Genomic DNA, 25916 nt, shown 5'->3' with positions numbered 1-25916 from the left:
TTAAATAGTGTGGGATATATGTAGCAATTCTACTGTAGGAAATATTCTCCACAGTAAATCAAGCATCTGAGGATGAAGGATTCATATTTTATAAATGCCAATTATTTGTATAAGACAAATACCTCATATACAAAACTTTACGTTTTATTTTTCATTTCCTCTCATAATGTGCTGTTAGGGTAATTTATTTTTTTTAAATATATATATATTATAGTTATATATATATATATTAGAGAATGATCATCTCCATTGATATTAAGAAAGAATATAAGAAAGTAAAAAGAATGAAATTCAACAGAGGAAGACACACTTTTTTAAGACCTTTCACTCTGAGAAAATAAAGTAGATGTGAGATGATGATTAATAAAAACTGATACCATAAGCACCACATAAAAAATAATTTATGCCAATTTCATGTTAAAGTGATATGGTGTATATGGTCCTTTTTGTTTGACAGTCGCTTGAAGAAAGTCTAATTTGAAAGGTTCAGATAAACCTCTGGATTCAACAGTTTGTTAATCTTTTAGGTTTTCTTTTTACTTAATATCTTTCTCCCTCCAAGTTTTTCTACCTCTCTTTCTTTTTATTAAGCTATTTTTCTTGTCAACAGATTCCACAGAAGGTGTTTGAGTGAAATCATCCATATATACACTTACTTTGTTTGATCCTCCACATATTTTTGGAAATTTGAATGGGGAAAAATCATCACCTTAAGGAAGAGTCAGAGCCAGACAATACTTTATCACTGTCAGTACTGTTTTCAGGTAATTATTGGGCCTGTTTTTCTCCAAAAACAGTAATCTCATTTCAATAGTCTGTTCCAAAAGCAAAGCATCAATAATTAATTTTTAATCTGTTGTTTTGTGTTTGGCTGAGAAACAATTATATACGTTTCAGATTAGCACTGAGGAGTTCACATGAGTTGCTAATACCCACCACTGTAGAAATTGCTTTCCCTTCCTCAGTATCTATCTCCTTTTTTCTTCATTTTTATCTGTTTGTGAGTTCCACTGTTTCTTGTTTACATAATAGCAGCTAACATATAACTACCAACTCGTTTTTCTCTAAGTATATTGATAGTAATCTATAAATCTTTCCCCATACGTTAATATTTCAATCTGTTGGTAAGCTAAGCAACTTTAGTAAATTTAAGTTTCCACCTCCATTTCCTAAAACATCATAACTCACCAGAGTTTGTTGTCCACGAAATTTCCTAAGATACGTATTTTCCTACAGCAATTACTTGCTGCATAAAACAGATTTAAGTAGGTATGTAATAGAAGCAGAATGCAGGAGAATAAGGGCATAATTTACGAGATATTAAAATGAAGTCTTTATATTCCACATTTTTTTCCTATTAATTATGTATTTGGAGTTTACCATCTATAAAACTCCAGCAATCTGTGGTAGCCTATCTGAGGAGGCCACAGCACAACGTCTCTGTTCCTCATTCCCAATTAAAGCAGTGTGTAGAAAGAGAAGACAGGATATTCACTTAACTAGCAAAGATTTAAAACACTGAAGATACTCTGTAGTCGTAGAAGTATTGCTAGATATGCACCAATGTACATTGCTCAAGGCAGTATAAATGCAAAGCGATTTAGTGATGTAAATCATGAGCCTCTAAAACAGTTAAATTTTTATCCTAATAATTATAAATCTGGAGTTATTTCTTAAGGAAATAATCCTCAGTAGAGAAAACTAGCATATACCAGACAATATAAGAAATACTAATTATAACCTAAATTGGAAGCAAATTAAATGTCCATTTTCAGGGAATCTTGAACTATGATTTATCCATTCAGTGCAGTGTTATGCCAGCATCATATATATTTCCCAAATCTGTTTGTTTACATAAAATACAGACTATACAATGTTAATTGCATTGTTCTAATGTTTCAATTAGAACATTGAAATTATATGTTCAATATGGTTACAATTATGCTTTTTTAAGCCACACAGAGTAAAAATAATGAAGGGAATCACCCTAAAAAGTCTTTAAGTGATTTTTTTTTTTTTCTTTTTTCACAAGTAACTTTTAAATAGCTTATTGTGATGGCTCTTCCTAAATCTCTCTTTCTTGACCTTTTCATAGAATTTATCAACGTAAATTATCCTCTCTTCCTTTATGAATAAATATCTTTCCTTGTTTCCTTCTGGTTTACTCTTATCACTTTGCTGTTCTTCTCTACTCTGCTTGCTAATTTAGATGTGGATCCTGAAAATGGAGCTTCCTAATCTATAGCTTTCAACTCTATACTTTATTTTAAGCTTTTTCTTTTATTTTAAGCTCTATGTATGTATTTTCTTTTTTTCCCCAGCCTTATTGAGATATAATTACTTTCTAACATTGTGCAAGTTGAATGTGTACAACGTGTTGATTTGCAAAATGATTACCACCATATCATCAGCTAACACCTGCATCATGTCATATAATTGCCATTTCTTTTTTGTGGTAAGAATAATTAAGAGCTACTCTCTTAGCACTTTCAAGTATATAATATAGTATTATTAACTATAACCACTATGCTGTATATTAAATCTTCAGAACTTATTCACCTTATAATTGGAAGTTTTTATTCTTTGGTCAACATCTCCCCTTTTCCTCCACCCTCCCAACCCCTTGTAACCACCATTCTAATCCCCGTTTCTATGAGTTCAGCTTTTTTAGATTCCGCGTATAAGTGATATCATACAGTATTTATCTTTCTCTGTCTGACTCATTTCATTTAGCATAATACCCTCCAGGTCCATCCATGTTGTTGCAAATGGTGGGATGCCCTTCTTTCTTATGGCTGACTAATATTCCATTGTATGTTTATATACAACATCTTCTTTATCCATTCGTCCATAGTTGGACAACTTAGGTTGTTTCCATATCTTGGCTATTGTGAACAGCACTGCAATGAGGATGGGAGTGCAGATATCTCTTTGAGATTCTGTTTTCATTTCCTTCAGAAATACCCAGAAGTGGGGGTGCTGGATCATACGGTAGTTCTACTTTTCATTTTTTGAGGAACCTCCATACCAACTGTATATTTTCCATAGTGGCTAAACCAAGTTATATTCCCAAAAACAGTGCAAGAGGGTTCCCTTTTCTCCTGGATCCTTGCTAATACTTTTTATCTCCTGTGGTTTTGATAATAGGCATTCTAACAGGTGTGAGGTGATATTGTGGTTTTGATTTACATTTCCCTGATGACTAGTGATGTTGAGCACATTTTCATGTATCTATTGGCCTTTTGCATGTCTTCTTTAGACAAATGTCTATTCAGGTCCTCTGCTCATTTTTTAATCAAGTTTGCTTTTGCTATTGAGTTCGCTATTGAGTTATTATTATTGGCTTCAAATTTCTCCTGTCAATTCTAGTTAATGTCATTAGTACACCTATCTCTAACAGGAACTTGAATTCTCTGTCTCCTTCTTCCATTTTCACAAAAATGGGACTCTTGTATAGATGGGTCAAATACAATGACATTGAATGAGCTAAAGTAATAAGAGGAAGGATTTCTCTTTAATAATAATAATGATAATTGGTCAATTTTTTCTCTATACTTTTCAAAATTTATCTTTTCGGATTGCTTCCTTGTCACTGTCATCAGTAAATCTCATATAACAATATGGTCTTTGGATGCCTCCTACTCAGGAAGAGCCCCTTACTTGAGAAGGCTGTCAGGACTTATTTAGCATAAGCCTAATGTGAAAAATACTTGCTGTGGTACCCTCTGATGTGGTGCAATGCAGATCACCAGGACTAGTGGGGTCCCAACCAAGACTTTAAAACTAAATCCAAGCTCATTATAAAATCTTGTTTTGGCTTTATCTTAGGAGTATATCTTTCCCAAAGGATATCTGTAGCCATGTTAGTTAAAAGGTCAGGATTTAGAGAATCTGAACCACAGCTGTATACCTTTAGACCTTGGAAATGAAATAACTACCAAGAGTTTCCCAGCCCCACTGGGACTGAAGCTTCTTATGTTACCTTGACCTGGTCAAGACTGGTTCAGGAGTTGCCTCCAGCTGTGCAATATCAGGGGCAACAGGGACTACACTCTCATAATTTTCAAATATAACCTCTGTCAACACCTGGAATACTGTGTGCCTTTATAATTTCCATTCATTAAGAAATATAACAGAGGGGGCCGGCCCCATGGCTTAGCAGTTAATTGCGGGCGCTCCGCTGCCGGCGGCCCAGGTTCTTATCCCGGGCGCGCATGACGCACCGCTTCTCCAGCCATGCTGAGGCCGCGTCCCACATACAGCAACTAGAAGGATATGCAGCTATGACAGACAACTATCTACTGGGGCTTTGGGGGAAAAATAAATAAATAAAATCATCAAAAATAAAAAAGAAATATAACAGAGGAAAAGAACAATAGATGATTAACTAAACTAATAAAGGAAATATTGCTATTGCTTTATAAAGTGAGATTTAAAGGATTAGAATCACCTTTTCATTCTGAAAAACGAAAGCTAACAGAGAACTACTAAAACTATGAAGAAAAACCTGAACCATGTAAACGTGAATTGATTTACCAAATCACTAAATAATATAGTGTAAATTTCACTTGCAAAATACTTGAGTCCATACACGTTTCCATATCTCCACAGTAGCCTGTCTAGTTCAACATACCATCATCTCATCTGGACGAGGCTTCTAACTAGTCTCCACTCTCTGTTTTTCCTCTATTCTAGTCCACGTTCCATATACATTCAGTGTTTTCAAATTAAACGTGGGCCTCAGTCAAGATGGCATGCTGGCGCAGGCCCGGTGGCATAGTGGTTAAGTTCATGCACTCCACTTCAGTGGCCCAGGGTTTGCAGGCTTGAATCTCGGGAGCAGACCTACATACCACTTATCAAGCCATGCTATGGCGGCATCCCACATACGAAATAGAGAAAGACTGGCAAAGTTGTTAGCTCAGTGTCAATCTTCCTCAAGCAAAAAGCAGAAGATCAGCAACAGATGTCAGCTCAGTGCCAATCTTCCTCACCAAAAAAAAAAAAAAGATGGCAGGCTGAGCACATATGTTCACTCTATATCTCTCCTGAGACACTAAAATTATTATGAATAAGTGTACAAAGAACAATATAATTCCAGAATTAAAAAAATAGAATGCAAGTCATCAATGAAAGAGAGATTTCAACTAATTCTGGTAAGGCAGAGTTAAGAAAACATCACCTAGAATTCTGGTAGGCAGCCAGACCATCTAGCAGATGCCCAAGGAGACTACAAATTCAAAGACTGAAAGCATAACAGAAGTTAAGAGTGAGGAATGGAGATGGAAACAGAGGTATTGTTTGAAGGCTTAAACAGCAAAGAGGCAATGAGTCCACTACTCTCCCAGGCCCTGGAGAAAAATGAAAGCCACATGACATCTAAGTCTCTGCTAAAACAATTGATGGTTATCTCCCAAAAAGCAACAAAATAAAACAAAATTGAACTAAACTATAAGGGGAGAGCTAAGGCAATTTTAGTACCCCAGAGTAAAGTGTTCTGAATTCTTGCTCTTAATAGCCTCACTAAAATAGCCTGCTTGTTCCAAAGTGAGACAGATTGTTGAAAATTCTGTCCACAAACATATGAACTGCAATCATCCTTTGTATCACCTTATATTAAGTATCAATTCATGACCGGGAATTGCTAGATATTCAAGGAAAGCCTGCATCATGGAAAAGAACGATCAAAACAAACAAAAAAAATTGATTGGAGAAGGTGCACATGATTCAACAAACAAAAACTTTGAGGAAAATTGATTAGTAAACTCAATGCTGTGAGAAGTACATTGAGAGAACAAGAAGGATTTCTTGAACAATAAAAATTCCAATTACCTAAATAAAAAGAAACTAATTACAACTGTGTTAGAAGTTAAAGCTGAAGAAATATCTTTAATACAAGCATATATATTATATCATTTATCATATCATTTATCCCATTATATAATATCATTTATTATATTATATATTAATATTATATGTTACATATTATACGTTATATACTTCAAGCAAGGGAATTATTTTTACTTGAGAGGTATCATCTGACTAACAGAGTTCTAGAAAAAAAATGTAAGGGGAAGAATAATAGAAGATAATTTACCAAAGCTGAAGGGAAGTATTTGTCATCAAAATAAAGATTCTATAAATTGTTGAACAAAGTGAATAAAAATAAGTGACCCACACTCTGAAATGTCGTATTACCAATAACAAAAGGGAGATTCCTAAAAGATTCTATAAAGGAAATGAAAAACAGATTGCTTACAAATGAACCTTTTTCAGACTGCAAACAGACCACTCATCATCAAAGTTGGCTGTTAGAAGAAAAAACAGTGCCTTAAAAGATAAGGGGGAAAATAATAGAAAACCTATAGTGACCCAATTACCAACTAAAGTGAGAAGAAAATAAAGACTTTTTCAACCTACAAAGCCTGAGAATTTACCTCATTCACACACCTTCTTGTTATTAAAGATGTACTTAGTAAAATGAGGGGCAATAAAAAAAGGACCATTGAGGTCCAATGTACTAAACCCAAGAGGGAAAGCCCAGAGACCACTGGTCTCCAGGCACATATCACAGTTTGTCCAGCTTGGAGCAGGAGAACAGAAGACTCTGGCAGAAATCTTTGGGGAAAGTTTTATCTACATCTATATGATTTAGATAATATTATATGACTTGAGAAATTGAAAGGACACAATATACCACACTAAAGGCAGAATCATAGCAAACACTTTGAATGTTTACCATGTGTTAGGCAGTGTTTTAAGCATTTTATGTATATTAACTCATTTAATCATCACAGTATCTCTACAAAGGCTATACCATTAGCATCACTGTTAACAGATCAGGAAAGTAAGTTCATACAGCTAGGATTATGTTGAAGGTTTGGTCTGATTCCAGGAGAGCCAAAGGAAAGTTTAAAAAGAAGAAATAAAAACAAAATAAACAAAAATTGTAAAAGGCACAAAGAACAGAACACATTCATAGTATACTACTTGACTCTACAGCAAACAATATTCACATAGTTAAAATAGCTAAACATCATTAACCTTTAACTTTATAATTGTTTGAAAGAACACTTATCCCCACTTCTAATGTTGCCATAGAGGGACAAGAATTCTCATTTGACTTCTTAAGTGTGAAAAATAAGGGAGAAACTCTCCAAGTTCTCTCCTTTCCACCCAACCCTGTAACTTATCTGATGGGTGTGCCTAGGAGAGCAAGTTGCTTATGCTTAGCCCAGCATTTTCCTCTTTCTCCCCTTCCTCCTCCCTCTCACTTTCAGAGAAGGCACATCTTGGTTGACGTTCTCTCTCCATACCGTTTGCTCATGTTAGGGCAGTCTCTGCTCCCTCAGGGAAGGTCTGAAGTCGTTCTTCAGTCTGGTCTGAATTAGTTAGCTTTGGCCTCCTGTGTTCCAGTACGGCTTCTATTAGCATATAGCAGACATTTCAATCTCCTCCTCCTCCTCCTCTTCTTCTTTCTCTCTCTCTCTCTTTCTGCCTCATTCACTTGATTCCAAACGCAAGAGGGTAATAAAAGAGTCCTAATTCTCATCCTTTAATACCCCAATTATATTACCACACTATGTGTCATAATATAATATAAAAGTGCAAATATGAAATTCACATATAAAAAGTGCAATGTAAAGTATGATGTACAAGTGCGAATGTGAGATGTGGAGAAGTAGCACTGAGATAGGAGAGGTACAAGAAAGAATAGACCTGTTAATGTTCTTACCAAAAAGTGGGGAGTCGAAAGACGCTGTACTTAATGCCATAAAAATGTAGAGACATATTTTGACCAATATTCCTGTTTTCTGGTCTTTTGGTAGCCCCACTCCTAGAGGTCCTTTGTACATCCAAATTCGGAGCTTTCCAGAGTTCCTGAATCAGCCTGCTCCTGTGCTGTCCCTGGGGCTGACGTCATGAGATTTGCTTAGATCTGCCAGGTTAGTTACCACTCAGTCTTCTGCCTTCAGCTTTCCAAGTATTATTGCTCAACTCTTCCCTCAGGTTCTCTTTGCCTTTATAGACTTATGACTTTATGAAATTCATGTTACTGTCATTTTCATGGTGTCTCAAAGACGATGGAGGTAAAGGAATATATTTGGTCTGCCATGTTTAATTTGAAGTCCTGCCATTAGTTTCAAAATTGTCTATATTTGCAGTTTAGAAGTTGTCTCTGCCACAAAATGGAATTACACCCTTTCCTTAATTCCCTTCCTATTCAACTTTGGTTGGATCTGATCATCATTTCAGCCACTGTCTTCTCAAAACTCTAATTCTCTTTTTTATTCTGTTATCATTTATGCAACTAAACACCACTTTTTTCTCTTTGCCTACACTCAAGTAATACAGGTAATACAGACAAATGAATAAATAAGAAAATAACACAACTAACTTATAATTGTGTTACAGTGTTATAATTTTATCGTCAGAAACGTCGGCTAGTTACACAATATTGACCAGCAAGGGTAATTGATCTTTTTAATAGTTTTTCTCTTTCTGTCTCTAAAAATAATATTTCATACTTTAGTTAATCTCTTCTAGCTTCAAACTATGCTAACTCTTTTTACTTTCTTAGCGGACTTAGCTAAGATACTTTCACAGAGAAAATGAAAGTGAGGAAAAAGATGCTAACTTCTCAAAACTAAACAAAGTCACCTTTCCTAGATTATCTCCTGCTCCCAGCCCCTATTCTACAGCCAAATGTAGTAGATACTTCTCTCCTAATTTTACTTTATCTTTCAACTGTGCTTCATAAAGATCCTCTTCTTTATTTTTTGAACAAAGAAAGACTCTCAGCTCTTGCTTTCCATTGAACTCCACTTTAGTTTTCCTCCCTCCAACTTCTCTAATTTCTCTCTAATTTGCCAGTCCACTTTTCTCTTGTTGACCAATAAATGTTGGAACACTTCTGAGTGTCTTTCCTGGGATCTCTACATTCCTAATCATCCCCTCACTCCCATCATGATCTCCTCCATTTCCTAGACTTTACAGCCAAATCTTAATCTCCACAGGAGTGTTCATCAACTTGAGAGCCATATATGGAACTGTGCCACTCCCTTACTAACATGTTACTGCCCGGCTACCGTTGTCTCTCCCCTAGACTCTTCCTTCAATTTGGTTACTCTGAATTGCTACGGGCTTCCTTCAATCTTTTTTCCACAAAGCTGGTAAAGGGACCTTTCAATTCAAATCTATCCATGTCACTCCTATACTTAAAAGCCCCCATGGCTTCTCTTTGCCTGTAAATTAAAGCCCACAATCCTAAAATGGTTTGCAAGGTCCTTCCTATTCCAGCTTCTGATGTTATTTACAGTCTTATGCTTTGCCACCATCCTTTGGGACCTCTCTTTGCTAGTCATCCTAGATTTCTCTCAGTATATCAAAGTAACTCCCAATCTTTCAAACATGGTGTGGCGGATGCTGTGAGGTGTTACCCAGGTCCCATTCCGGGAACGAAGGATTTACTACTTCAGCTCCTGAAATTGCCACCAGCAGCTGTATCTCAACTGTCAACCCCTGTGGGGATTGCATCAGCTGAAAAGAATTGCTTCACCCAACATCGTGCCCCCTTTGGGGTGGGGTAGCGAGAGTAGCCTGCGTCCAATTATTTGTTGACAAGGGGGTATACAAGCTTGACTTTCTAGGCCCAACTCAGGACAACTCTTAAGGGTCTTTGTACTTCAAAGCCCCCAATAGGATTGGATGAGGCTTCTGTTGAGACTGCACCACAGCCTGACTTCTGTCCATTCCTTCTTCTGTCTCTTCCCTTCCACAGACGTTAATGCTGAGAGCACTTCCTAATAACCTGCTGCAGGCAGAGTCCATTTCTCTGGAATGCAGCTTGTGACACATAATGTCACCCCTACCTAGAATAGTATATCTTACTCCCCATTTTCCTCACTGACTTCTCACTGTATGTGTCATTTTTCCACGGAGGCGTTCCCTGATTCCCAGGATTGGGGTCAAATCCCTTATGCTGTGGTGTTATAGCGTCTGTGCTGCCCTGCTCATGATACCCATTGTATGTTGAATTATGTGTTAATTCTGCATTCTCAACTCGATTTAACCTCCACCTTCTATGCTGCTCTTCCTCAGTTGTTTACTTTGTAGGTCATGCGGCCACCAGCTTCTGATCCTCACGCCACTGTTCTGGGCTTCTGACCCTTTCCTGTAACACTTTTTCCCACTTCATCCCATTTAGCTAACTCTCACTCATCCTTTATGCCTTTGCTTTAAAAATACCACTCCAGAGTTTCCACCATCCCACTTGCAAATATTTACTTATTCCTAAATATCAATGGCCTGCTTTTATTCTCTAGGTATCTGAGAATGCAGGAACTATATATGCTTTTCCTCTCACTTTATCCTTAAGTCTTGACACAGTGCTTCACACTTAACGGGTGCTGAACAACTGATTAACTGGAGAGTTTTTTCTTGCCACTCACATTAATATTGCTTTACTTTGGGATATATGCTTCCTTTTCAGAATCCTGTCCTTCCCTCCTCCTAACTCATTTGTACTAAGGAATGTGGTTTCTATATTGATGAATAAAAACTGGAGGTGGGAGTAGAGTTGAGGGTTAGGGTACTGCTTACCGCCACTTCCCAGAGAGATTGTCCATCCAGGTCGCTCACGTAGTTGACACAGGCAGCGTGCCCCTCAATATGGAGAGATGGTAGGGTGGGGCAAAAACATTTCCTGCCATTTCTCAGTTAATCACTACTTTGCACAGTGAAGCTATTTATGTCACTGTTATTTCCTACCTTAGCTGGACTTAGCTGGACTAAGTCCAGCACATTTCTAATTTGTTACACTTGATAATATATAATTCTTAAATTTAATAGTATATGAAGTTGTCTTTTCTGAACTTCATCAATTAGTAAGAAATTGGGAGAGGCCCACATTTCCCTACAATTTCTAGAATTTGGAGTATAATTTGAGATTTTGTAAATGGTATAATAACCTCAATTTGTTTACATTATGTATGTTTTCTTTCAAAAAATACTTTTATTTCCGTTTTTCACCAACATTAAGTCACATGTACAAACTTAGGCATTGAGGACATCTGGAGAGAGAATGCTAGATTCAGTATTTTTTTAACCTAAAAATTGTACACTTGTTGCTAAATTATATACCTTTAGTTAATGTTTGAGATAGACTGTATTACTTTTTGTATTTACTTACTCTAACAAGCTTGGGAGATAATTATATTTTTCTGCCCCGTTGATGTCAGGCTTGGCCCCATGACTTATTATGACCAATTAAATATTAGGGGAACTTTGAAGATTCAGTGTGGGATTTGTTCTGTTCTTTTCTTTCTGTCACAAGACAGGCAGAGAGTTCTTCAAGCCTGGATCTTGGAGTAAAGGGTGATTTCTGATAAAAATATATGTTTATATATTGACATATATAAATATGTAGAGAGAGAATTATGTATATATGCACATGTATAAATATAAATAAAATATAAATATAATATTATATATAAATATAAAAATATAAACCTACACATAAATATTGTATAAAGATTATATACACAGACACATGCATAAACATGCTTGGAACAAAAACCAACATAAACAGAGCCTGTTACAATTTGGTGTTTCGTTATTTTGTCAGAGACTTTAAGCCTATGATCTTTTTAAGTGTAGAATGGCCACCCTATTCACAGACTGAGAGCAGATCAGCACTAGACAGGCTCTTACAGGATAGGGCAGGACCATCCCACCTGGGAGACAGTGGTCTCTTTTGTGGGCAGCGTCTCTCTGTTAAGCTTTTCAACTACGGCAGCTACGGTATTCAGTGGGGAACCTTCTGTGGTCACTTTTTCAGTCCCCTAACAGTCACCTGGTTGGCTGCTGTTGTCTTTTTCCAGATTATATTTTAGAAAATGCAGGGGGAGAGACTGTAATCTTTGGAATGACTATTCCTAGGCATGGTTCTCTCAGTTTGCCCAGAATATTCGAATTGCATCAAAATATCATTAAGAGGGTGGTTTTGATTTTTGTTAGCATTACACTGTAAAGCTGAAGTTTTGATAATAATTTTTGGTTAAAGAAAAGATCAAGCCAATTTCAAATTCTACTTTCTATGGCAGTATTAAATACACCTGAGTAGAATAAATTTAATATTAGACAGATGTGCTCTGAAGATTATTGAGCCGTTTCCCAATGAGACGTTTCTAGCTAGTTGCATTTCCTCTCCTTGAATCTCTCTCGTTCACCTCAGACAATGTTCTGCGCTGCCAAAATCCTGTCCTCTCTTACAAAGAGAGCTCTTTAGCTTTCCACCTTTTTACCGGAAGTTAAATTCTTGTCTCAAATCTGCATTCCCACTACTCACTAAACTCCTCTGCTAAAGAGACACTTTTGCAGGTTTTCTACCATTGAGTGATACCATGCACTGGAGCAGAGTTGAATTAGAATTTTTCCTTTAAATGATCAAATACTTAGTTCAGGCCCCCTAGGACCCTAGTCTCTATAGACAGAAGGGGCACCATATAAAAATGTATTCTCTTCATCCAGAAAAAGCCCAAAGAGTCCTTAGTTTTTTGTTTTTGTTTTTGTTTTTTTGAAGTATAGTTGATATACAATATCCTATTAGGTGTGCATCATAGTGATTTAATATTTATATACATTATGAAATGATCACCACAATAAGTCTAGTTATCATCTGTCCATACAAAATTATTACAATATTATTGACTATACTTAATTTATTCTTTTTATTTAATTATATGCAAATAAAAAAACTTGCCAAGGTCACATAATCTTTCATAGTAGTAATATCTACCAATGTTCAGTATATACAATATGACCATGCATTTAAAACCATTTATCAACTCTTCTCATATTTTTTCATCCTTTACAGATGATGAAAACTTGGTTCTGTATGGTTTAGGTAAATTGCCAAAGGTCCCTAAAAAATTGGATGGTGGACATGGGATTCTAAACTAGGTCTTTTTTGGCTGGGAAAACATATTAGAAATGGAAGAATGGGTGACAGTCTTGGTTCTATTACTATTTAGATTTGTGGCTGCTGACAATTCTCCTCACAACTCTGAACTTCAGTTTAATCATCTAAAAAATGTGAGAATCAAAATAATCTCTAAGGTCTATATAAGTTTCAAAATCTATGATTTTTCTGTGAGACTTGTTGCAAGTATTACCATTGTAATTCATGCAGAATTTTTTCCATTGTTTTATATTTTTGAGCTATACTCATTGCTTATCAATATTTACGAGACTATTTAAATATGCTAATTTAATCAGCTCATAATATTTAGGGAAACTCACTAGCGTGTCTGACATCACTCTTTCTCGGACTACAGTATTATGATACTCAGACGTCAGTCAATTTTCTTTAAGTATAGATTTGCTGCTATATGAAATTGTGAAATTCTCTTTCCGTTTAGGAATAACTTCTTAAACATTGTATTTTAAATACTAATCTTCAAAATACTTTCAAAGCTTTTAGCATAAACATTATTTTAAACCTTTGAGTGTATTTTCCAAGGTGCTACAAAGGGTTAAAATGATGGAACATTCAGACTCTAGTTCTGCTTACAGTACTGGAAAAAAACAGTAGGTCAAGTGCCCCAGGGTTAAAAGCCATATTTAGTATCTTAGACCACACGCAAGGTCCTTTGATGTGATGAAGCCCTGATATTGTCATTTTTGCACAAGGGGAGATGATCTCCAAACTAAGCATAAAGTTTACTAAATGTATGTAATTATTCATATATATTTTTTGAAAATGGAAATAAACAGACTTTTTCATTCTATCTATTTTTTAAGCCAGTGCCTAACCAGTTTCAATGAATTTGCTAGTCTTGAGATTGAATTCCAGTAGATCCAAAAGATTGGTGCACATGCTATCGTAGTGCAGGATGTGATGGAATGGGAAACTCTTTATTATTTCCAAGTAAGTGATTGCAGTGATAGCCTCCTAAAAATTATATAATTGAAATACTGGCTGTATATTGTTCAAGCAGGCAGGCTTTGAAATGGATGAAATAAAAATCCTTTTAAAATAGAAAAGCACATTTCCTGATCTCCTCCCTAGCAGTCATCTCACATAACTGTGATTATTATAATTTAGCAATTACAGAACTTTTAAAATGGATTGCGCTTAAGCCAAGAACTATTATTACCACCGTATTCTGAATTAAGAATCAAGCACAAAGATTTAATCAGCGAGGCCTCTCAGCCACTCTCCCTTCTGTTAATCTGAACACTAGAAGATGAAAAGGTCAAACCCAACAACTATACATACTGAATAGCTGTTTAACACAGCAAGAGACACCATTATAGGCTGGATACCAAGATTGCAGCCTGAGAATGCTGAGCCACTGGCAGTTGTGGAAGTGAACATTTCCAGATTTAATTAAAACTATCCGTGAAGATACTTTGGACGATGAATCAGACACCATGACAATTACCACAGGCTTTTTGTACTTGGATGACAGAGGAAAGCGATCATTCAGAAAAATATATTAAATTCAGAAAAGAATGCTGTAGAGCAAGCTTTTACTGAATAAAAACTGAATGCCTTTTTGCCATTTGTTGAATGCGTTTTGCCAGAATAGGAATAGACGGTGGTTTAAGTGGCATTTTACATTCAAGTTCATATTTTCCAAATACTTTTTATGGCATTCGACAGCAGATGTATATGTTCTGGGGCATTTGATAATAACGAAATTTTAATGCATATCTAACAATTAACGAAATTTTAATGCATATATAACAATTTCTTTCTCTCAGCCCTTACAATGAGGAAGGCTTCTATATTACTATTTACGATTTTTATGGAAGTACTTTTTAAAAGAGTATTAAAACCAGACATTTGGTTTTAATGGCTGTCTGGTTACAATTTTTTTCTGTCTGTAAGTACAGTAAAGTGTAATTCCCTATAATAACATGTTTTCAGAAGTTATAAGTGATAGTAAGAACAATTTTTAAAATGCATTCCCCTGATGAATTATCCTGTTTCTACAGTTTTAATATATTCAAATCATAAGAAGTAGAGAAGAAAAGCAAACGATTAAAATAGAATCTGTATCCTCTTAATCCCATCTCAGTTATTTCAATTAACTGAGTTAAAACAGAAAATAAAAGCAACTCTTATTTCACAGAACATACAAAAGATCAATGTTATATTGACTTTAGTATTATTATTGTTTAAAAAAATCATTTATTGTTTTATTGTTAAACAATATTATGAACAAAGTAAAAAAATATAGTCACTGCATTGAATTCAAATTTTATTAGAATTATTCTTAATACATAAAAATATAGAGGAGTGAATTGTGCAGATTTATGTATATACAAACAAATCATTTTCTTTCAAACCAAGTATAATCTGCAACATAAATACAATCAAGCACTATTCTGTAATGTAAGAAGTTAGGACAGTGAATAAAAGTGAGCATAAGAACTTTGGAGTATTCACTGATTTTGATAATTTTTCTATTTTTTTTTTTTTAGTTTTTCCATTTTACAGCAGTAACAACGTCATTTTACAAAATACCTTGAAGGAATAGTCAGCTGAACCATCTTGTAACAAAGATAATGATGGAGACCTGCCATTATGCCAGGAAAGAATAATACGGGTGTATTAGTTTGCTCAGGCTGCCATAAGAAAGCGCCACAAACTGGGCGGCTGAAACAGCAGAAATGTAATGTCTCACAGTTCTGGAGGCCAGAAGTTCAAAATCAAGGTGCTGGCAGGGTTGATTCCTTCAGAGGGCCATGAGGGAAGGATCTGCTCCAGGCCTCTCTCCTGGGCTTGTAGGTGGCTGTCTTCGTGTTCACATGGGGATCCCCCTGTATGCATGTCTGTCTCCAAATTCCCCTTTTTATAAGGACACCAATCACATTGGATTAGGGTCCACCCTAATGACCTCATGTTAACTTGAACAACTCTGGAAAGATGCTATCTCCAAATGAGGTCACATTCTGAGGTACTGGGGGTTAGGACTTCAACATAGGAACTTGGCAGGGACATAATTCAATCCGTAATAAGGGAGATTTACCCCGTCGTTTTTAATAGTTTCAAGATCTTAGCTGGAATCAGAGGATTTCTTTAAGTGGATGGTCATGTCCACATTACTATTGTCCTGGCTTAAAAGTCTGACAGCACAGTAAAAAGCATTTATATCGTTCTACTGATCCTCATTTATTTTACTCCACAGAGACCCTCTCTTATATCCCACTTAGAATATTATATAAAGAACTCCTCATATTTTATCTGCTTTCTGATTGTTTTCTTCCAATATACTTCAATATTAGGTATGTGCTCCCAAACATCAGGAAATATTTAATCTTTCAAATATAAGTAACATCAATAATGAAAAGTAAATGGTTTACTATCTCAGGGAATATTAGAAGTATCTACAAACTAAAGATCTTTTTATATAACAAGAAAACTTATTCTTTATATATATCCTCCACAAGAAAGCTACAAAGTTGTCCACTGTATATTCACTTTAAAAAAGTCAATATATAATGACACAAATTTTTTCAGAGCTTTGATTAAAATGGGTGAGTAAAACAGAATGGTACAAGGTTACTTACATGTTGTTAAAATTCTTTAGAATTTCTTGTGAATTACATCTTTTTTTTTTTTTTCAGTGAGGAAGATTCAGTCTGAGCTGACATCTGTTGCCAATCTTCCTCTTTTTTTCCTTGAGGAAGATTAGCCCTGAGCTAAGATCTGTGCCAATCTTCCTCATTTTGTACGTCGGTTGCCGCCACAGCATGGCTGACAAGTGGTGTAGGTCTGTGCCCGGGATCCAAACCCGTGAACTTGGGCTGCCAAAGGAGACTGTGCTGAGCTCAACCACTATGCCACGGGGCTGGGCCCCATCTTTGATTTTTTAAACCTTTCATTTACCTAGTTTTGTGCTTTACCTAGATGAGATAGTCAGCATTTAAAACAATATTTGAAAATAGCATAGTCGTAAGATGTCAGGTTCTGCAAGCACACATATGTTCAATTCATGACCCCATACCTAATTCCTGGATGACCTGGGGCAAGTCAATGAACTTCTCTGAGCTTCCCTTGCATCTTGTGTCAATTTAAATAACAATATAATTAAAGTATCTAGAAGAGTGTTTGGTTCACAGTAAGAGCCCAGTGTGTGTTAGTTGTTTTACGCCTGAAATACTGCTCAATTTTTCTACTTCTTTAGTCCGTAATTTTGTTTCTCCTTTCAGGTGTACAGAGAACACATACAATTGTACCATGGCTATAAGAAGTAAAAGGCCTTCCACGTGAATTTAACATTGGAGATGGCCTTGAGAATATACTTTCTGACAATAACAAATAATAGCAGAAAATGATAAGAATTAGATGTCAGTAGGGAGAAGTTTCCTTTTTTAATTTTATAAAAGAAAGCAGCTACAAGAAAGAAAACAAACCCTTGTATTACAGCTTAAGTGTCAACAATATGTGGTGTTAAACAAGGTCAACATTTCTCCTAAGGAAAAAACATAGGCAAGAAATTCTATGGTTTATTGAAAAGATAAGAACCTTTCCAGAAAGAGCCTTTATACTTTGCACATAAGTATCACTTGTTTCATTTTAAGCTCATTCTGTAGTACTTCATATAAATGTCAAAGATATGACATGTAAAGACTTGAAGATCTCCAGTAACACGAGATCAGGGCTGGATAGAATTAGATAACTGGGTCAGACTTTCAATGCTCAATGATGTTTACGGTAGAAATGGCGTTTTAATATAGAATTCAGAGGCTTTATCTTGGAATAGAGAGTTAAAACGAAACTAGGTAACAAAATTAAATTAAAATTAATTAGTAATAAATATTAAAATTAAAATAAAAAATTAAATTAGTAATAAATAATTCTACAGGACATCAAACAATGTTTTCTATCTTGAATTGAGATATAAGTCAAATAAGACAAAATAAATTCACAACAAAATCATCTCAATTCCTTTAGATAAAGCCTGAGAAAGCAGCTGAATTTTGGGCCTCTTTCTTTGATGGTACTTCCTTCCCACTTCTCAAATCTTGACACTAGCAACCTCTTTGAATAATGAAAATGCAGTCTCACCGTTGCTGTCAAAGTTGCTTTTGCATTTCCCTAGCATTTGTCAGTTTGTTGATGAAAGCACTCAGATTTTTGTGTTCCAGGTGTGTCATAAATACAAACGATGGGCAGGCTTTTCACAGGAAGAGTCACTGAATAACTGGGTTTTTTTTAATTAAAAAAAGAAGACCTCAGCCCTCACTGATTTGTGTTTAGGCCAATAAGGCATCGTGATTGTATGTTGCATCCTTCAGCAAAACAAGCCCCTGGGCCAGGATGAAAGGTACAGTGGTTGCATAAAAGTTCATAGGCGGGAGGTCACCACATGTTTTTGAATGGATAAAGTACTGAGTGTTTATGGTAGAGATTGGATTCCAATATCTGTTACCTTATTGATTGCCATGTTAATTCAAATGAACATATTATCTTAGATGATTTGCATTGATTAATAATCTGTCACACACAAAGTTAAGACTTATTTTATTTCAATTTATTTCATCACTTATGTGTTGTTAATCAACTATTTCAATCTGAGAACTAAGTGGTTTTAATATACATGGAAGCTAGTTTTGATTGCTGGCTTTTTCCGTTGTCATTTTATTTAGTATTTCTTTATGGTTACTGTTAGACTAAAACTGACTGCTTGACAGATCATTTGCCTAATGTAGATTTTTGTAGACACTCAAATCTGCCCTGATAATCTCTGAAAGCACATACCCTTTCATGCTTGGGGACAGTTATCCTGACCCCCCTGGACAGCTGGTGGCCCCCAGCTTTCTAAAATAGATTACACAGTCAACTTCCCTTTCACCTGGTTACCTCCCCTGACACTGTCTAGACATCACCCTTTCTGCTCTTCGGATTCATGGCCAAGGCATTTGGTAGTCAGCATGCACACATCTACTTTCATCTAGGATATAAACTGTGAAGGATGAACCCTTTATTAAAACAGCAAACGATATTAGCCAGAGACTGAAGGTGAGCTCCGTACAGAAAGAAGAAAAAATTGGCTGAGGAAGCCACAGCCCATTTTGGCTGATAACACTTCTAAAGAAAAGGACACCAGAGTCATTAGTCTGAAAGAAGCCAAATCCATAGTCTTTTAGGAAAAGTTTCCTAGCAACTCTCGTTCCCCCTACTACCACTTGACTTTGATTCTACAGATTCCTCCCCTACTTCCTTTTTCTGTCAGAAACCCTCTTCCAAAGGAACTCAGTTTGACACTCCTTAGGTACAAGCATCACTAATTTCTCTGATGGGATTTTCTCATTTTACACAGGATTAAGCAACTCTGGTATGTGTCTCTGTCCCCGGCCTCTACCAAAAGGAGGCACATGGTGATGAACCCCATAAATTCCTTTTGGCTTCCATGAACATTAGACCCAAATCATAATCACTCATATGGTTGTAAGAGTGTTTAAAGCATTTCTTAAAAATATATTTGAAGTGGTTATGCTTCTTTTCCCCTCACTGCTTCCTTTGATCAGTTATAAAAGTAAAGAATATAGGATTGTTAATTGTCACTCACTTCTACATTAATATTTTAATAATCCACTTGGATGCACAGAACAAACCAGTCTCTAAACCGTAAAACTCTTTCAAATGGACATTAAGATGGACTTAAATCAGAAATAGAGTGTGTATTACATAAAATTTGATACTGATTAGACTGAACTACAGAAAAAAAATGTCATTTTTTCCTTTTTCATAATCATAAAATTAAATCATGATCATTGAAGAAAATCTGTATTCCTTTTCTTCGTTTCCTATGTATGGACATAGATAGCATATACATATTTCTCAATATTGTATTACATATAAAGTTCTGTATCTTTCATTGCCTCTTGATATTATATTGCAAATGCTTCCAGATGTTAGTGTAAAACTTGGCTTAATAGCAATGCCTCTCGACGGCTATGGATTCTGCTGGCTGCTGGCAACAGCTCTGTGGTTCGCTGCTGGCGAGACCTTCTCTCCAGTGTCTCCAGCAGCGTGAAGCAATGCCTGATTCTCTTGGTTTGACTGCCCAGTGCCACCACTCACTGCATCCTCTCTAGCCCATTGCTTCTAGTGACAAGTACTGTGCTGTGTATTTCTTTCAAATCCCCTAAGAGCGCCCCGAGGAACCACTTCATATAACAACACAAAATTATATATTCTTACTTTCTCAGTTTCCTTGTGCCTTGTGTAGACTTAAATCTTGGCTCAATGATATTATTTTAGCTCTTGGTGAGCTTTCTTACCCCCTTAAATGTGTGTCTTCCCAAGCCTTTCTTTGTAGAGCCAACAATACCTCGTGGAAATTTCTAGATTGAGATTTTACATGGATTTGGCAATAACCCCACCTTTATCTTCCTTTACACTCTCTGCCTATTTCTCACCTTCCTGATAAAGTACTACATACACATGGAATTCCAAGTATGTCCATGGTTTTCTCATAGTTACACAACCTAGATATGCAAACCAACGTCTACGAATTTCCTGATTTTACAGATGGCTTTTCTTTCAACAAATGGTACCCTAGAGGGATCAGCACTTTTGTGACAGTCTCCTATGTTCTCTGGAGCGCTACTGCCGTGGGTCTTCGTAAGTGGTCCTGTCTGAGAAATGTAGGGATTTACAAGCTCTCTGCTGTTAACATTTGAGGGAACAAAAAAATTGAATGAATCAGTAGGATTCAAGGAGAGGCATGAATACACATCAAATTTTGCACATTAGTAGTGAAAGCTGCCAAACATTTATGATGTATTTCAATGGGGTGTAGGAAAATGGACATATTGAAATAGCTTAAGCCCAGCAAGAGCCAGGATTTTTATCTGTTTGGTTCATTGATGTAGTCCGGACACCTAGAAGAGTACCTGGCACACAGCAGGCATCCTCAATAAATATTTGTTAAAAGAAGAAATAGCGGTTTAAAGAATTTAGTTCACTAGAATCTTTCAAAGAACCTTGGCACTTCTTTCCAATCCCTCCTCTTATCACTTCTTATTTTCTTGTCATTTGAAACATAGTCTACCTTTGCTTAAAGGAGGAAGGAAAAGTGCCCCCTTTCTGTATGGCCAAATAGACCAATAGCCATCCGCAAACATCTGTAGAATCATCCCCATAACACCTAAGCACTAATCTTGTTCTATACATAGTCTACCTGTGCATGAGACACCTTTGGAAGGAAACACATGAGAAAGATGGACAAATAAATTGTACCGGTTTTCCAAAATACTTCTAGCCTTGTGATATTGCCATATAAAATGAAAATCCACTGCTCCCTTCCAGATATGTTGTTCATTATTTCTAATTAGACTATTATTGCAAGTAGACATTCTCAGAAATTGCTGTCACATTTCATATTAATACTAAAGAAATAATTTCTTACATACAGAGCACCCAAAGCTAGTAATGGTTTCATGCTATGACTGTTGAGTTATTACCTAAATGCATTAGATTCACTGTTTATAAATGTTATAAATTGTCTTGATATTCTTATACAATATTCACACATGATAGTTATCTATAAGAGTCTTGGAAATAGTTGTTTTCCTAGTGACTTAAGGCAAGCAAAAACTTTGGTTTAAATTATTTTATTACCACTCCTTTATGAAGAAGAAAAGAAAATAAATCTATTTCTGATGGGTACAGTTAATTTCTTTTACTTATGTATAAGTTCCTTATATTTCTATTTGCATTAAAAATTATTAGTGCAGAGTTTTATTAAATAAAACTAAAGACATATGCCATTTTTGCACACCTAAATCAAAGTGGCTGATTGAGATATATGCCCTCAACAGCAACAACTAATAAACAACTACAAAAAAATACAGCAAAACTTACAGCCTTCCACTAAGAAAAACCAGATAGCCTCCAAAGAGATAAAAATGAACTAGGATACAGCTTATTGTCTGTACCACAAGATACTGTAAAATAATGAAACTTGCAATGAAAATAGGATTTTGACCTAGAGTCAGATGTCTATTCAAGCAAGAGAATCTAATAAAGACATTTTTAGTCATACAAAGACACAGACCCCTGCATGCCTCTGTTTCCCAAACCGCATTTGTTTCATTTTCCTCCCGAGAGATTTACGTCCTCTCTAAGACTTTTATTTTCTGCTTCACATAACTTTCACTTGCAACATGCCATGCTCTTCATGGCATTGCTTCTGGCTTCACCTCATCATTTATAGATCCAATTACAAATATCAGCTCAATTCATCTCTGTGTCTCTTAATTCAAATTCCTGTAGTGACAAAAACCATTTGACTCAACCTAGATCAGGTGCCTGCCTTTGGTTCCACCAACTGTAGGCTAAGATACAGGGCCACCTGGTATCAACATGCCCATCTAAGCTATGGAAAACAGGACAGTGGGTGTTACATATTATTTTAGAATGGGTGAAGCAAAGATGGATATATTTAATAGGTCTAACCACTGACAATGTGATGTGGCAGCTTGATTATGAAAGAAAGCATAGATCCTGGAATTAGAGAGGGCTGGATTTGCTTGATAACTTTAGGTTCCTAATTGCTTTTTTAAAAATTATTATTATTGAGCTAACATTGGTATATAACATTATATAAATTTCATGTGTGTGTACGTCATTTTATTTTGACTTCTGTATAGACGACATCATGTTCACCATCAAAAGTCACCATACGAATGTGCCCTTTTACCCTTTCTGTCCTCCCACCACCCTCTTCCCCTCCAGTAACCACCAATCTGTTCTCTGTATCTATGTGCTTGTTTGTTATTGTTTGGGGTTATTTATCTTCCACATATGAGTGAAATCATACAGTATTTGTCTTTCTCCGTCTGACTTGTTTCACTTAGCATAATACCCTCTAGGTCCATCCATGTTGTTGTAAATGGCAAGATTTTATATATTTTTTTTTTTAGTGAGGAGGATTGGCCCTGAGCTAAAATCTGTTGCCAATCTTCCTCTTTTTTTGCTTAAGGAAGATTGGCCTTGAGCTAATGTCTGTGCCCATCTTCCTCTATTTTGTATGTGGGACACCACCACAGCATGGTTTGATGAGTGGTGCATAGGTCCATGCCCAGAATCCGAACCTGAGAACCCTGGGCTGCCAAAGTGGAGTGCACGAACTTAACCACTATGCCACAGGGCCGGCCCCAAGATTTTATCTTTTTTTGTGGCTGAGTAGTATGTTAATCCCTAATGTTCAATGATAAAAACACATAACTCCAGGTATTGCTGTGAAGAATTATATAATAAAACACGAGACGTGCCTAGCCTTAAGACTAAAATATAATAGCTAATTAATGGTAGCTTCTTTTCTATATGTCAATCAACCAGTTAATTTAAGCCCAAAGAAAAATCATCTCTTCTTGCATAGATTATTTAAGTCATTAAGAACAGAAGGTTTAGGGTGGAGGAACTATGTTTTTGGAGCAAAAATATATTAAAGTCAAAATTTACCCTCATTTGCTGTCTATAGTACCCCCAAAACAGTCCCAATTCACAAAGGCATTTCCATTGTTGACCTACGGAGTCAAGAGCTTCTGAATTGGGTCATAGATAGATAGATAGATAGATACACAGATACATAGATACATAGATAGATGATAAATAGGTAGGTAGGTATGTAGATAAAGATAAGATAGGATAGAGATTTACGTGCATTTGTCCCATAGCTTTTAAAGCCTTCTCTAATCATATCCACTCTACTTGGTCAACCAGTTTTCTTGCTGACAACCAATATGTTTCCTCCACCCTTTGGCTCCTTTAACACACAAAGCTACATGCAACTTATATGCACGTGCTCTGGGTGTTCTACAAGTCCAGAATGGAGCATTTTCTTTAATTATTTCAACGTTACTCATGCTGTCACCTCAAACCAAGCTTAAACTGCTTAAAGACATATTATTCTACATACTAAAACTTCTACTCACCTTGCCTTTCCCTGAACTTCTGTATTCAATTACCATGTGATTTACTGTTTTCTTGTCTTCTTTCTCTAGTTATTTGTCGTGCATTACTATTGTCTTCCCCACTGTAAGGAACAATACATTGCACCCAACTGGTACACCACATAGCTCTTAGTTTAATGTAAGGTGCATCACAGCTATGCAATAAATTTTTAGTTATTATTTACCCTGTATTTCTTTAATTTTTGAAGAAATTTTTTGAAAAATAACACTTTATACATTCCTGACAGTAATTATGTAGTATGCACACACAATTCATCCTGCAACATAAAGTAAGTATCATGGTGTCACTGTTGTAATAGTGATATCACCTAGAAATAAGTGCGTAATGTTGATTCCTAGTATGTCACAACTACTGAAATGTAATTCAGATGAAAACTCCCTCAATACTTGCTAGCCCAAAAAGCTTCATGGCTTTTTACACGTTATATCAAGCTAAACACTATGGTTAGCTCATTTTACAAAAGACAAACATATTCAGAGATAATAATTCATAGAATTCACTTAATTAAAAACAATTTTTCCTGTTGACTATAAGTAAGCATAATATATTAACAAATAGAAACAAATCTGTTAAAGTTGGAACCACAAGGAGTAACTCTTGAATAATAGCCCGTTACCCTATGTCAGAGTAGTAATTGCAAGAATTCCAGTATACTGCATGCACAATAGTGTAGCATCACTTCAAATGAATTACACTATTTTCCCTTAAGAATTTGTAATAATTTTCAGTAATAAATAATAACCTGTAGGGCAAGTATAAATGGAGGTGAAACGTAGAGCAGTATTTTACCAGCAACTCCACTCCACAGGCTAAATTGATCTTTGCTGATTGCTTTTGCCTGTACAATTTGCTTCTGCAGATAACAGCCTAAACTCCAACCCTATTCCCCCAACCTGCCAACCTCAATTGACTTCTCTGTTTACACTGATTATTATTAGACACTAAAAAGGGAAACTCTATATTCAACTAACACTTCCATCTACAGTATAAGCACCTTCCCAAGATAACGCAATCTACTAAGAGAAAAACATTACCATTTCATGTAATTAAAGGCACTGTGGTAACAGATAAGACTTTAATCTTGTAGCACTTAAATCTTTTTGTAACTATATGTATTAGGTGGTATAACCAACAATACTGAGCATTCATATTTCACAGAAAAATTTTCATAAAAGTAAGAATTTCAGTTTTCTAATATGGTTTAAGAGACATCTTTTAAAATTTATATAATTGATATCTAATTACTGATCATTAATAAATGAAGACATATTTGTACAACTTCATAGAAACCTTATTCTACAGGTGGGTCTTTTATGGCTTATTTCAGTTCTTGGAAGAGCCTTGAAGAGAAGTAGAAGAAAATTAGTCAAAAATATGTTTAATTTTAAGAAGTTCCACATTTCCACCAAACTAAACCAATACTCTCAATAACTATTACTCCTGGCTAGTACAGAAAACTTTTCATTAAAAATAGCCATTATTTGTGTATAAGCATGCAATCTTATAATATGCTTAATTTTTGTTCCTCTTCGGTATGCACAAAGTTAAAACACCTCTACACTGTATATATACACATATATATATAACAACTTCTAAAGCCCATCTCCCCCATTACTAGATACTGAACATCAGAGAGGAATATCCAAGAGGAGAGAAAACTCCCAAACTGATGTCCCAGCTAGCAATTCTTTTCTTTATTAAGGTATGTAACAGGTTAACTTCCTTTCTCTTTTTAACATTCTCCCCACCTATCACTGTCAAATCTCTTCATGTATCTCAAATGCAGACACTGTCTTATTTATTTTAATAAATTTAAACAATAGGATTTAACATAAGGATTTTTATCGAGAAATTAGCCATTACATTCTGAATGCTGAATGAATGATTTGCACATCATCAATGAGGATCCTCTATT

The 25916-nt window shown here is 35.6% G+C and overlaps 1 long non-coding RNA gene across 1 annotated transcript; it reads left to right on the top strand.

Annotated features, from left to right (window-relative positions):
* The first annotated feature begins 626 nt into the window (after window positions 1-626).
* LOC131396594 (uncharacterized) lies at window positions 627-25698 on the top strand. The gene is made up of 3 exons (XR_009216596.1): window positions 627-764; window positions 7830-7946; window positions 25620-25698. It is a non-coding gene; the product is annotated as an uncharacterized LOC131396594 (long non-coding RNA).
* The last annotated feature ends 218 nt before the right edge of the window (window positions 25699-25916 follow it).

This window comes from Diceros bicornis, chromosome 33, assembly GCF_020826845.1.
Source record: "Diceros bicornis minor isolate mBicDic1 chromosome 33, mDicBic1.mat.cur, whole genome shotgun sequence".
Lineage (NCBI taxonomy): Eukaryota > Metazoa > Chordata > Mammalia > Perissodactyla > Rhinocerotidae > Diceros > Diceros bicornis.
Note: the sequence above shows the minus strand (reverse complement) of the source record. Positions and strands in the feature narration are given on the sequence as shown.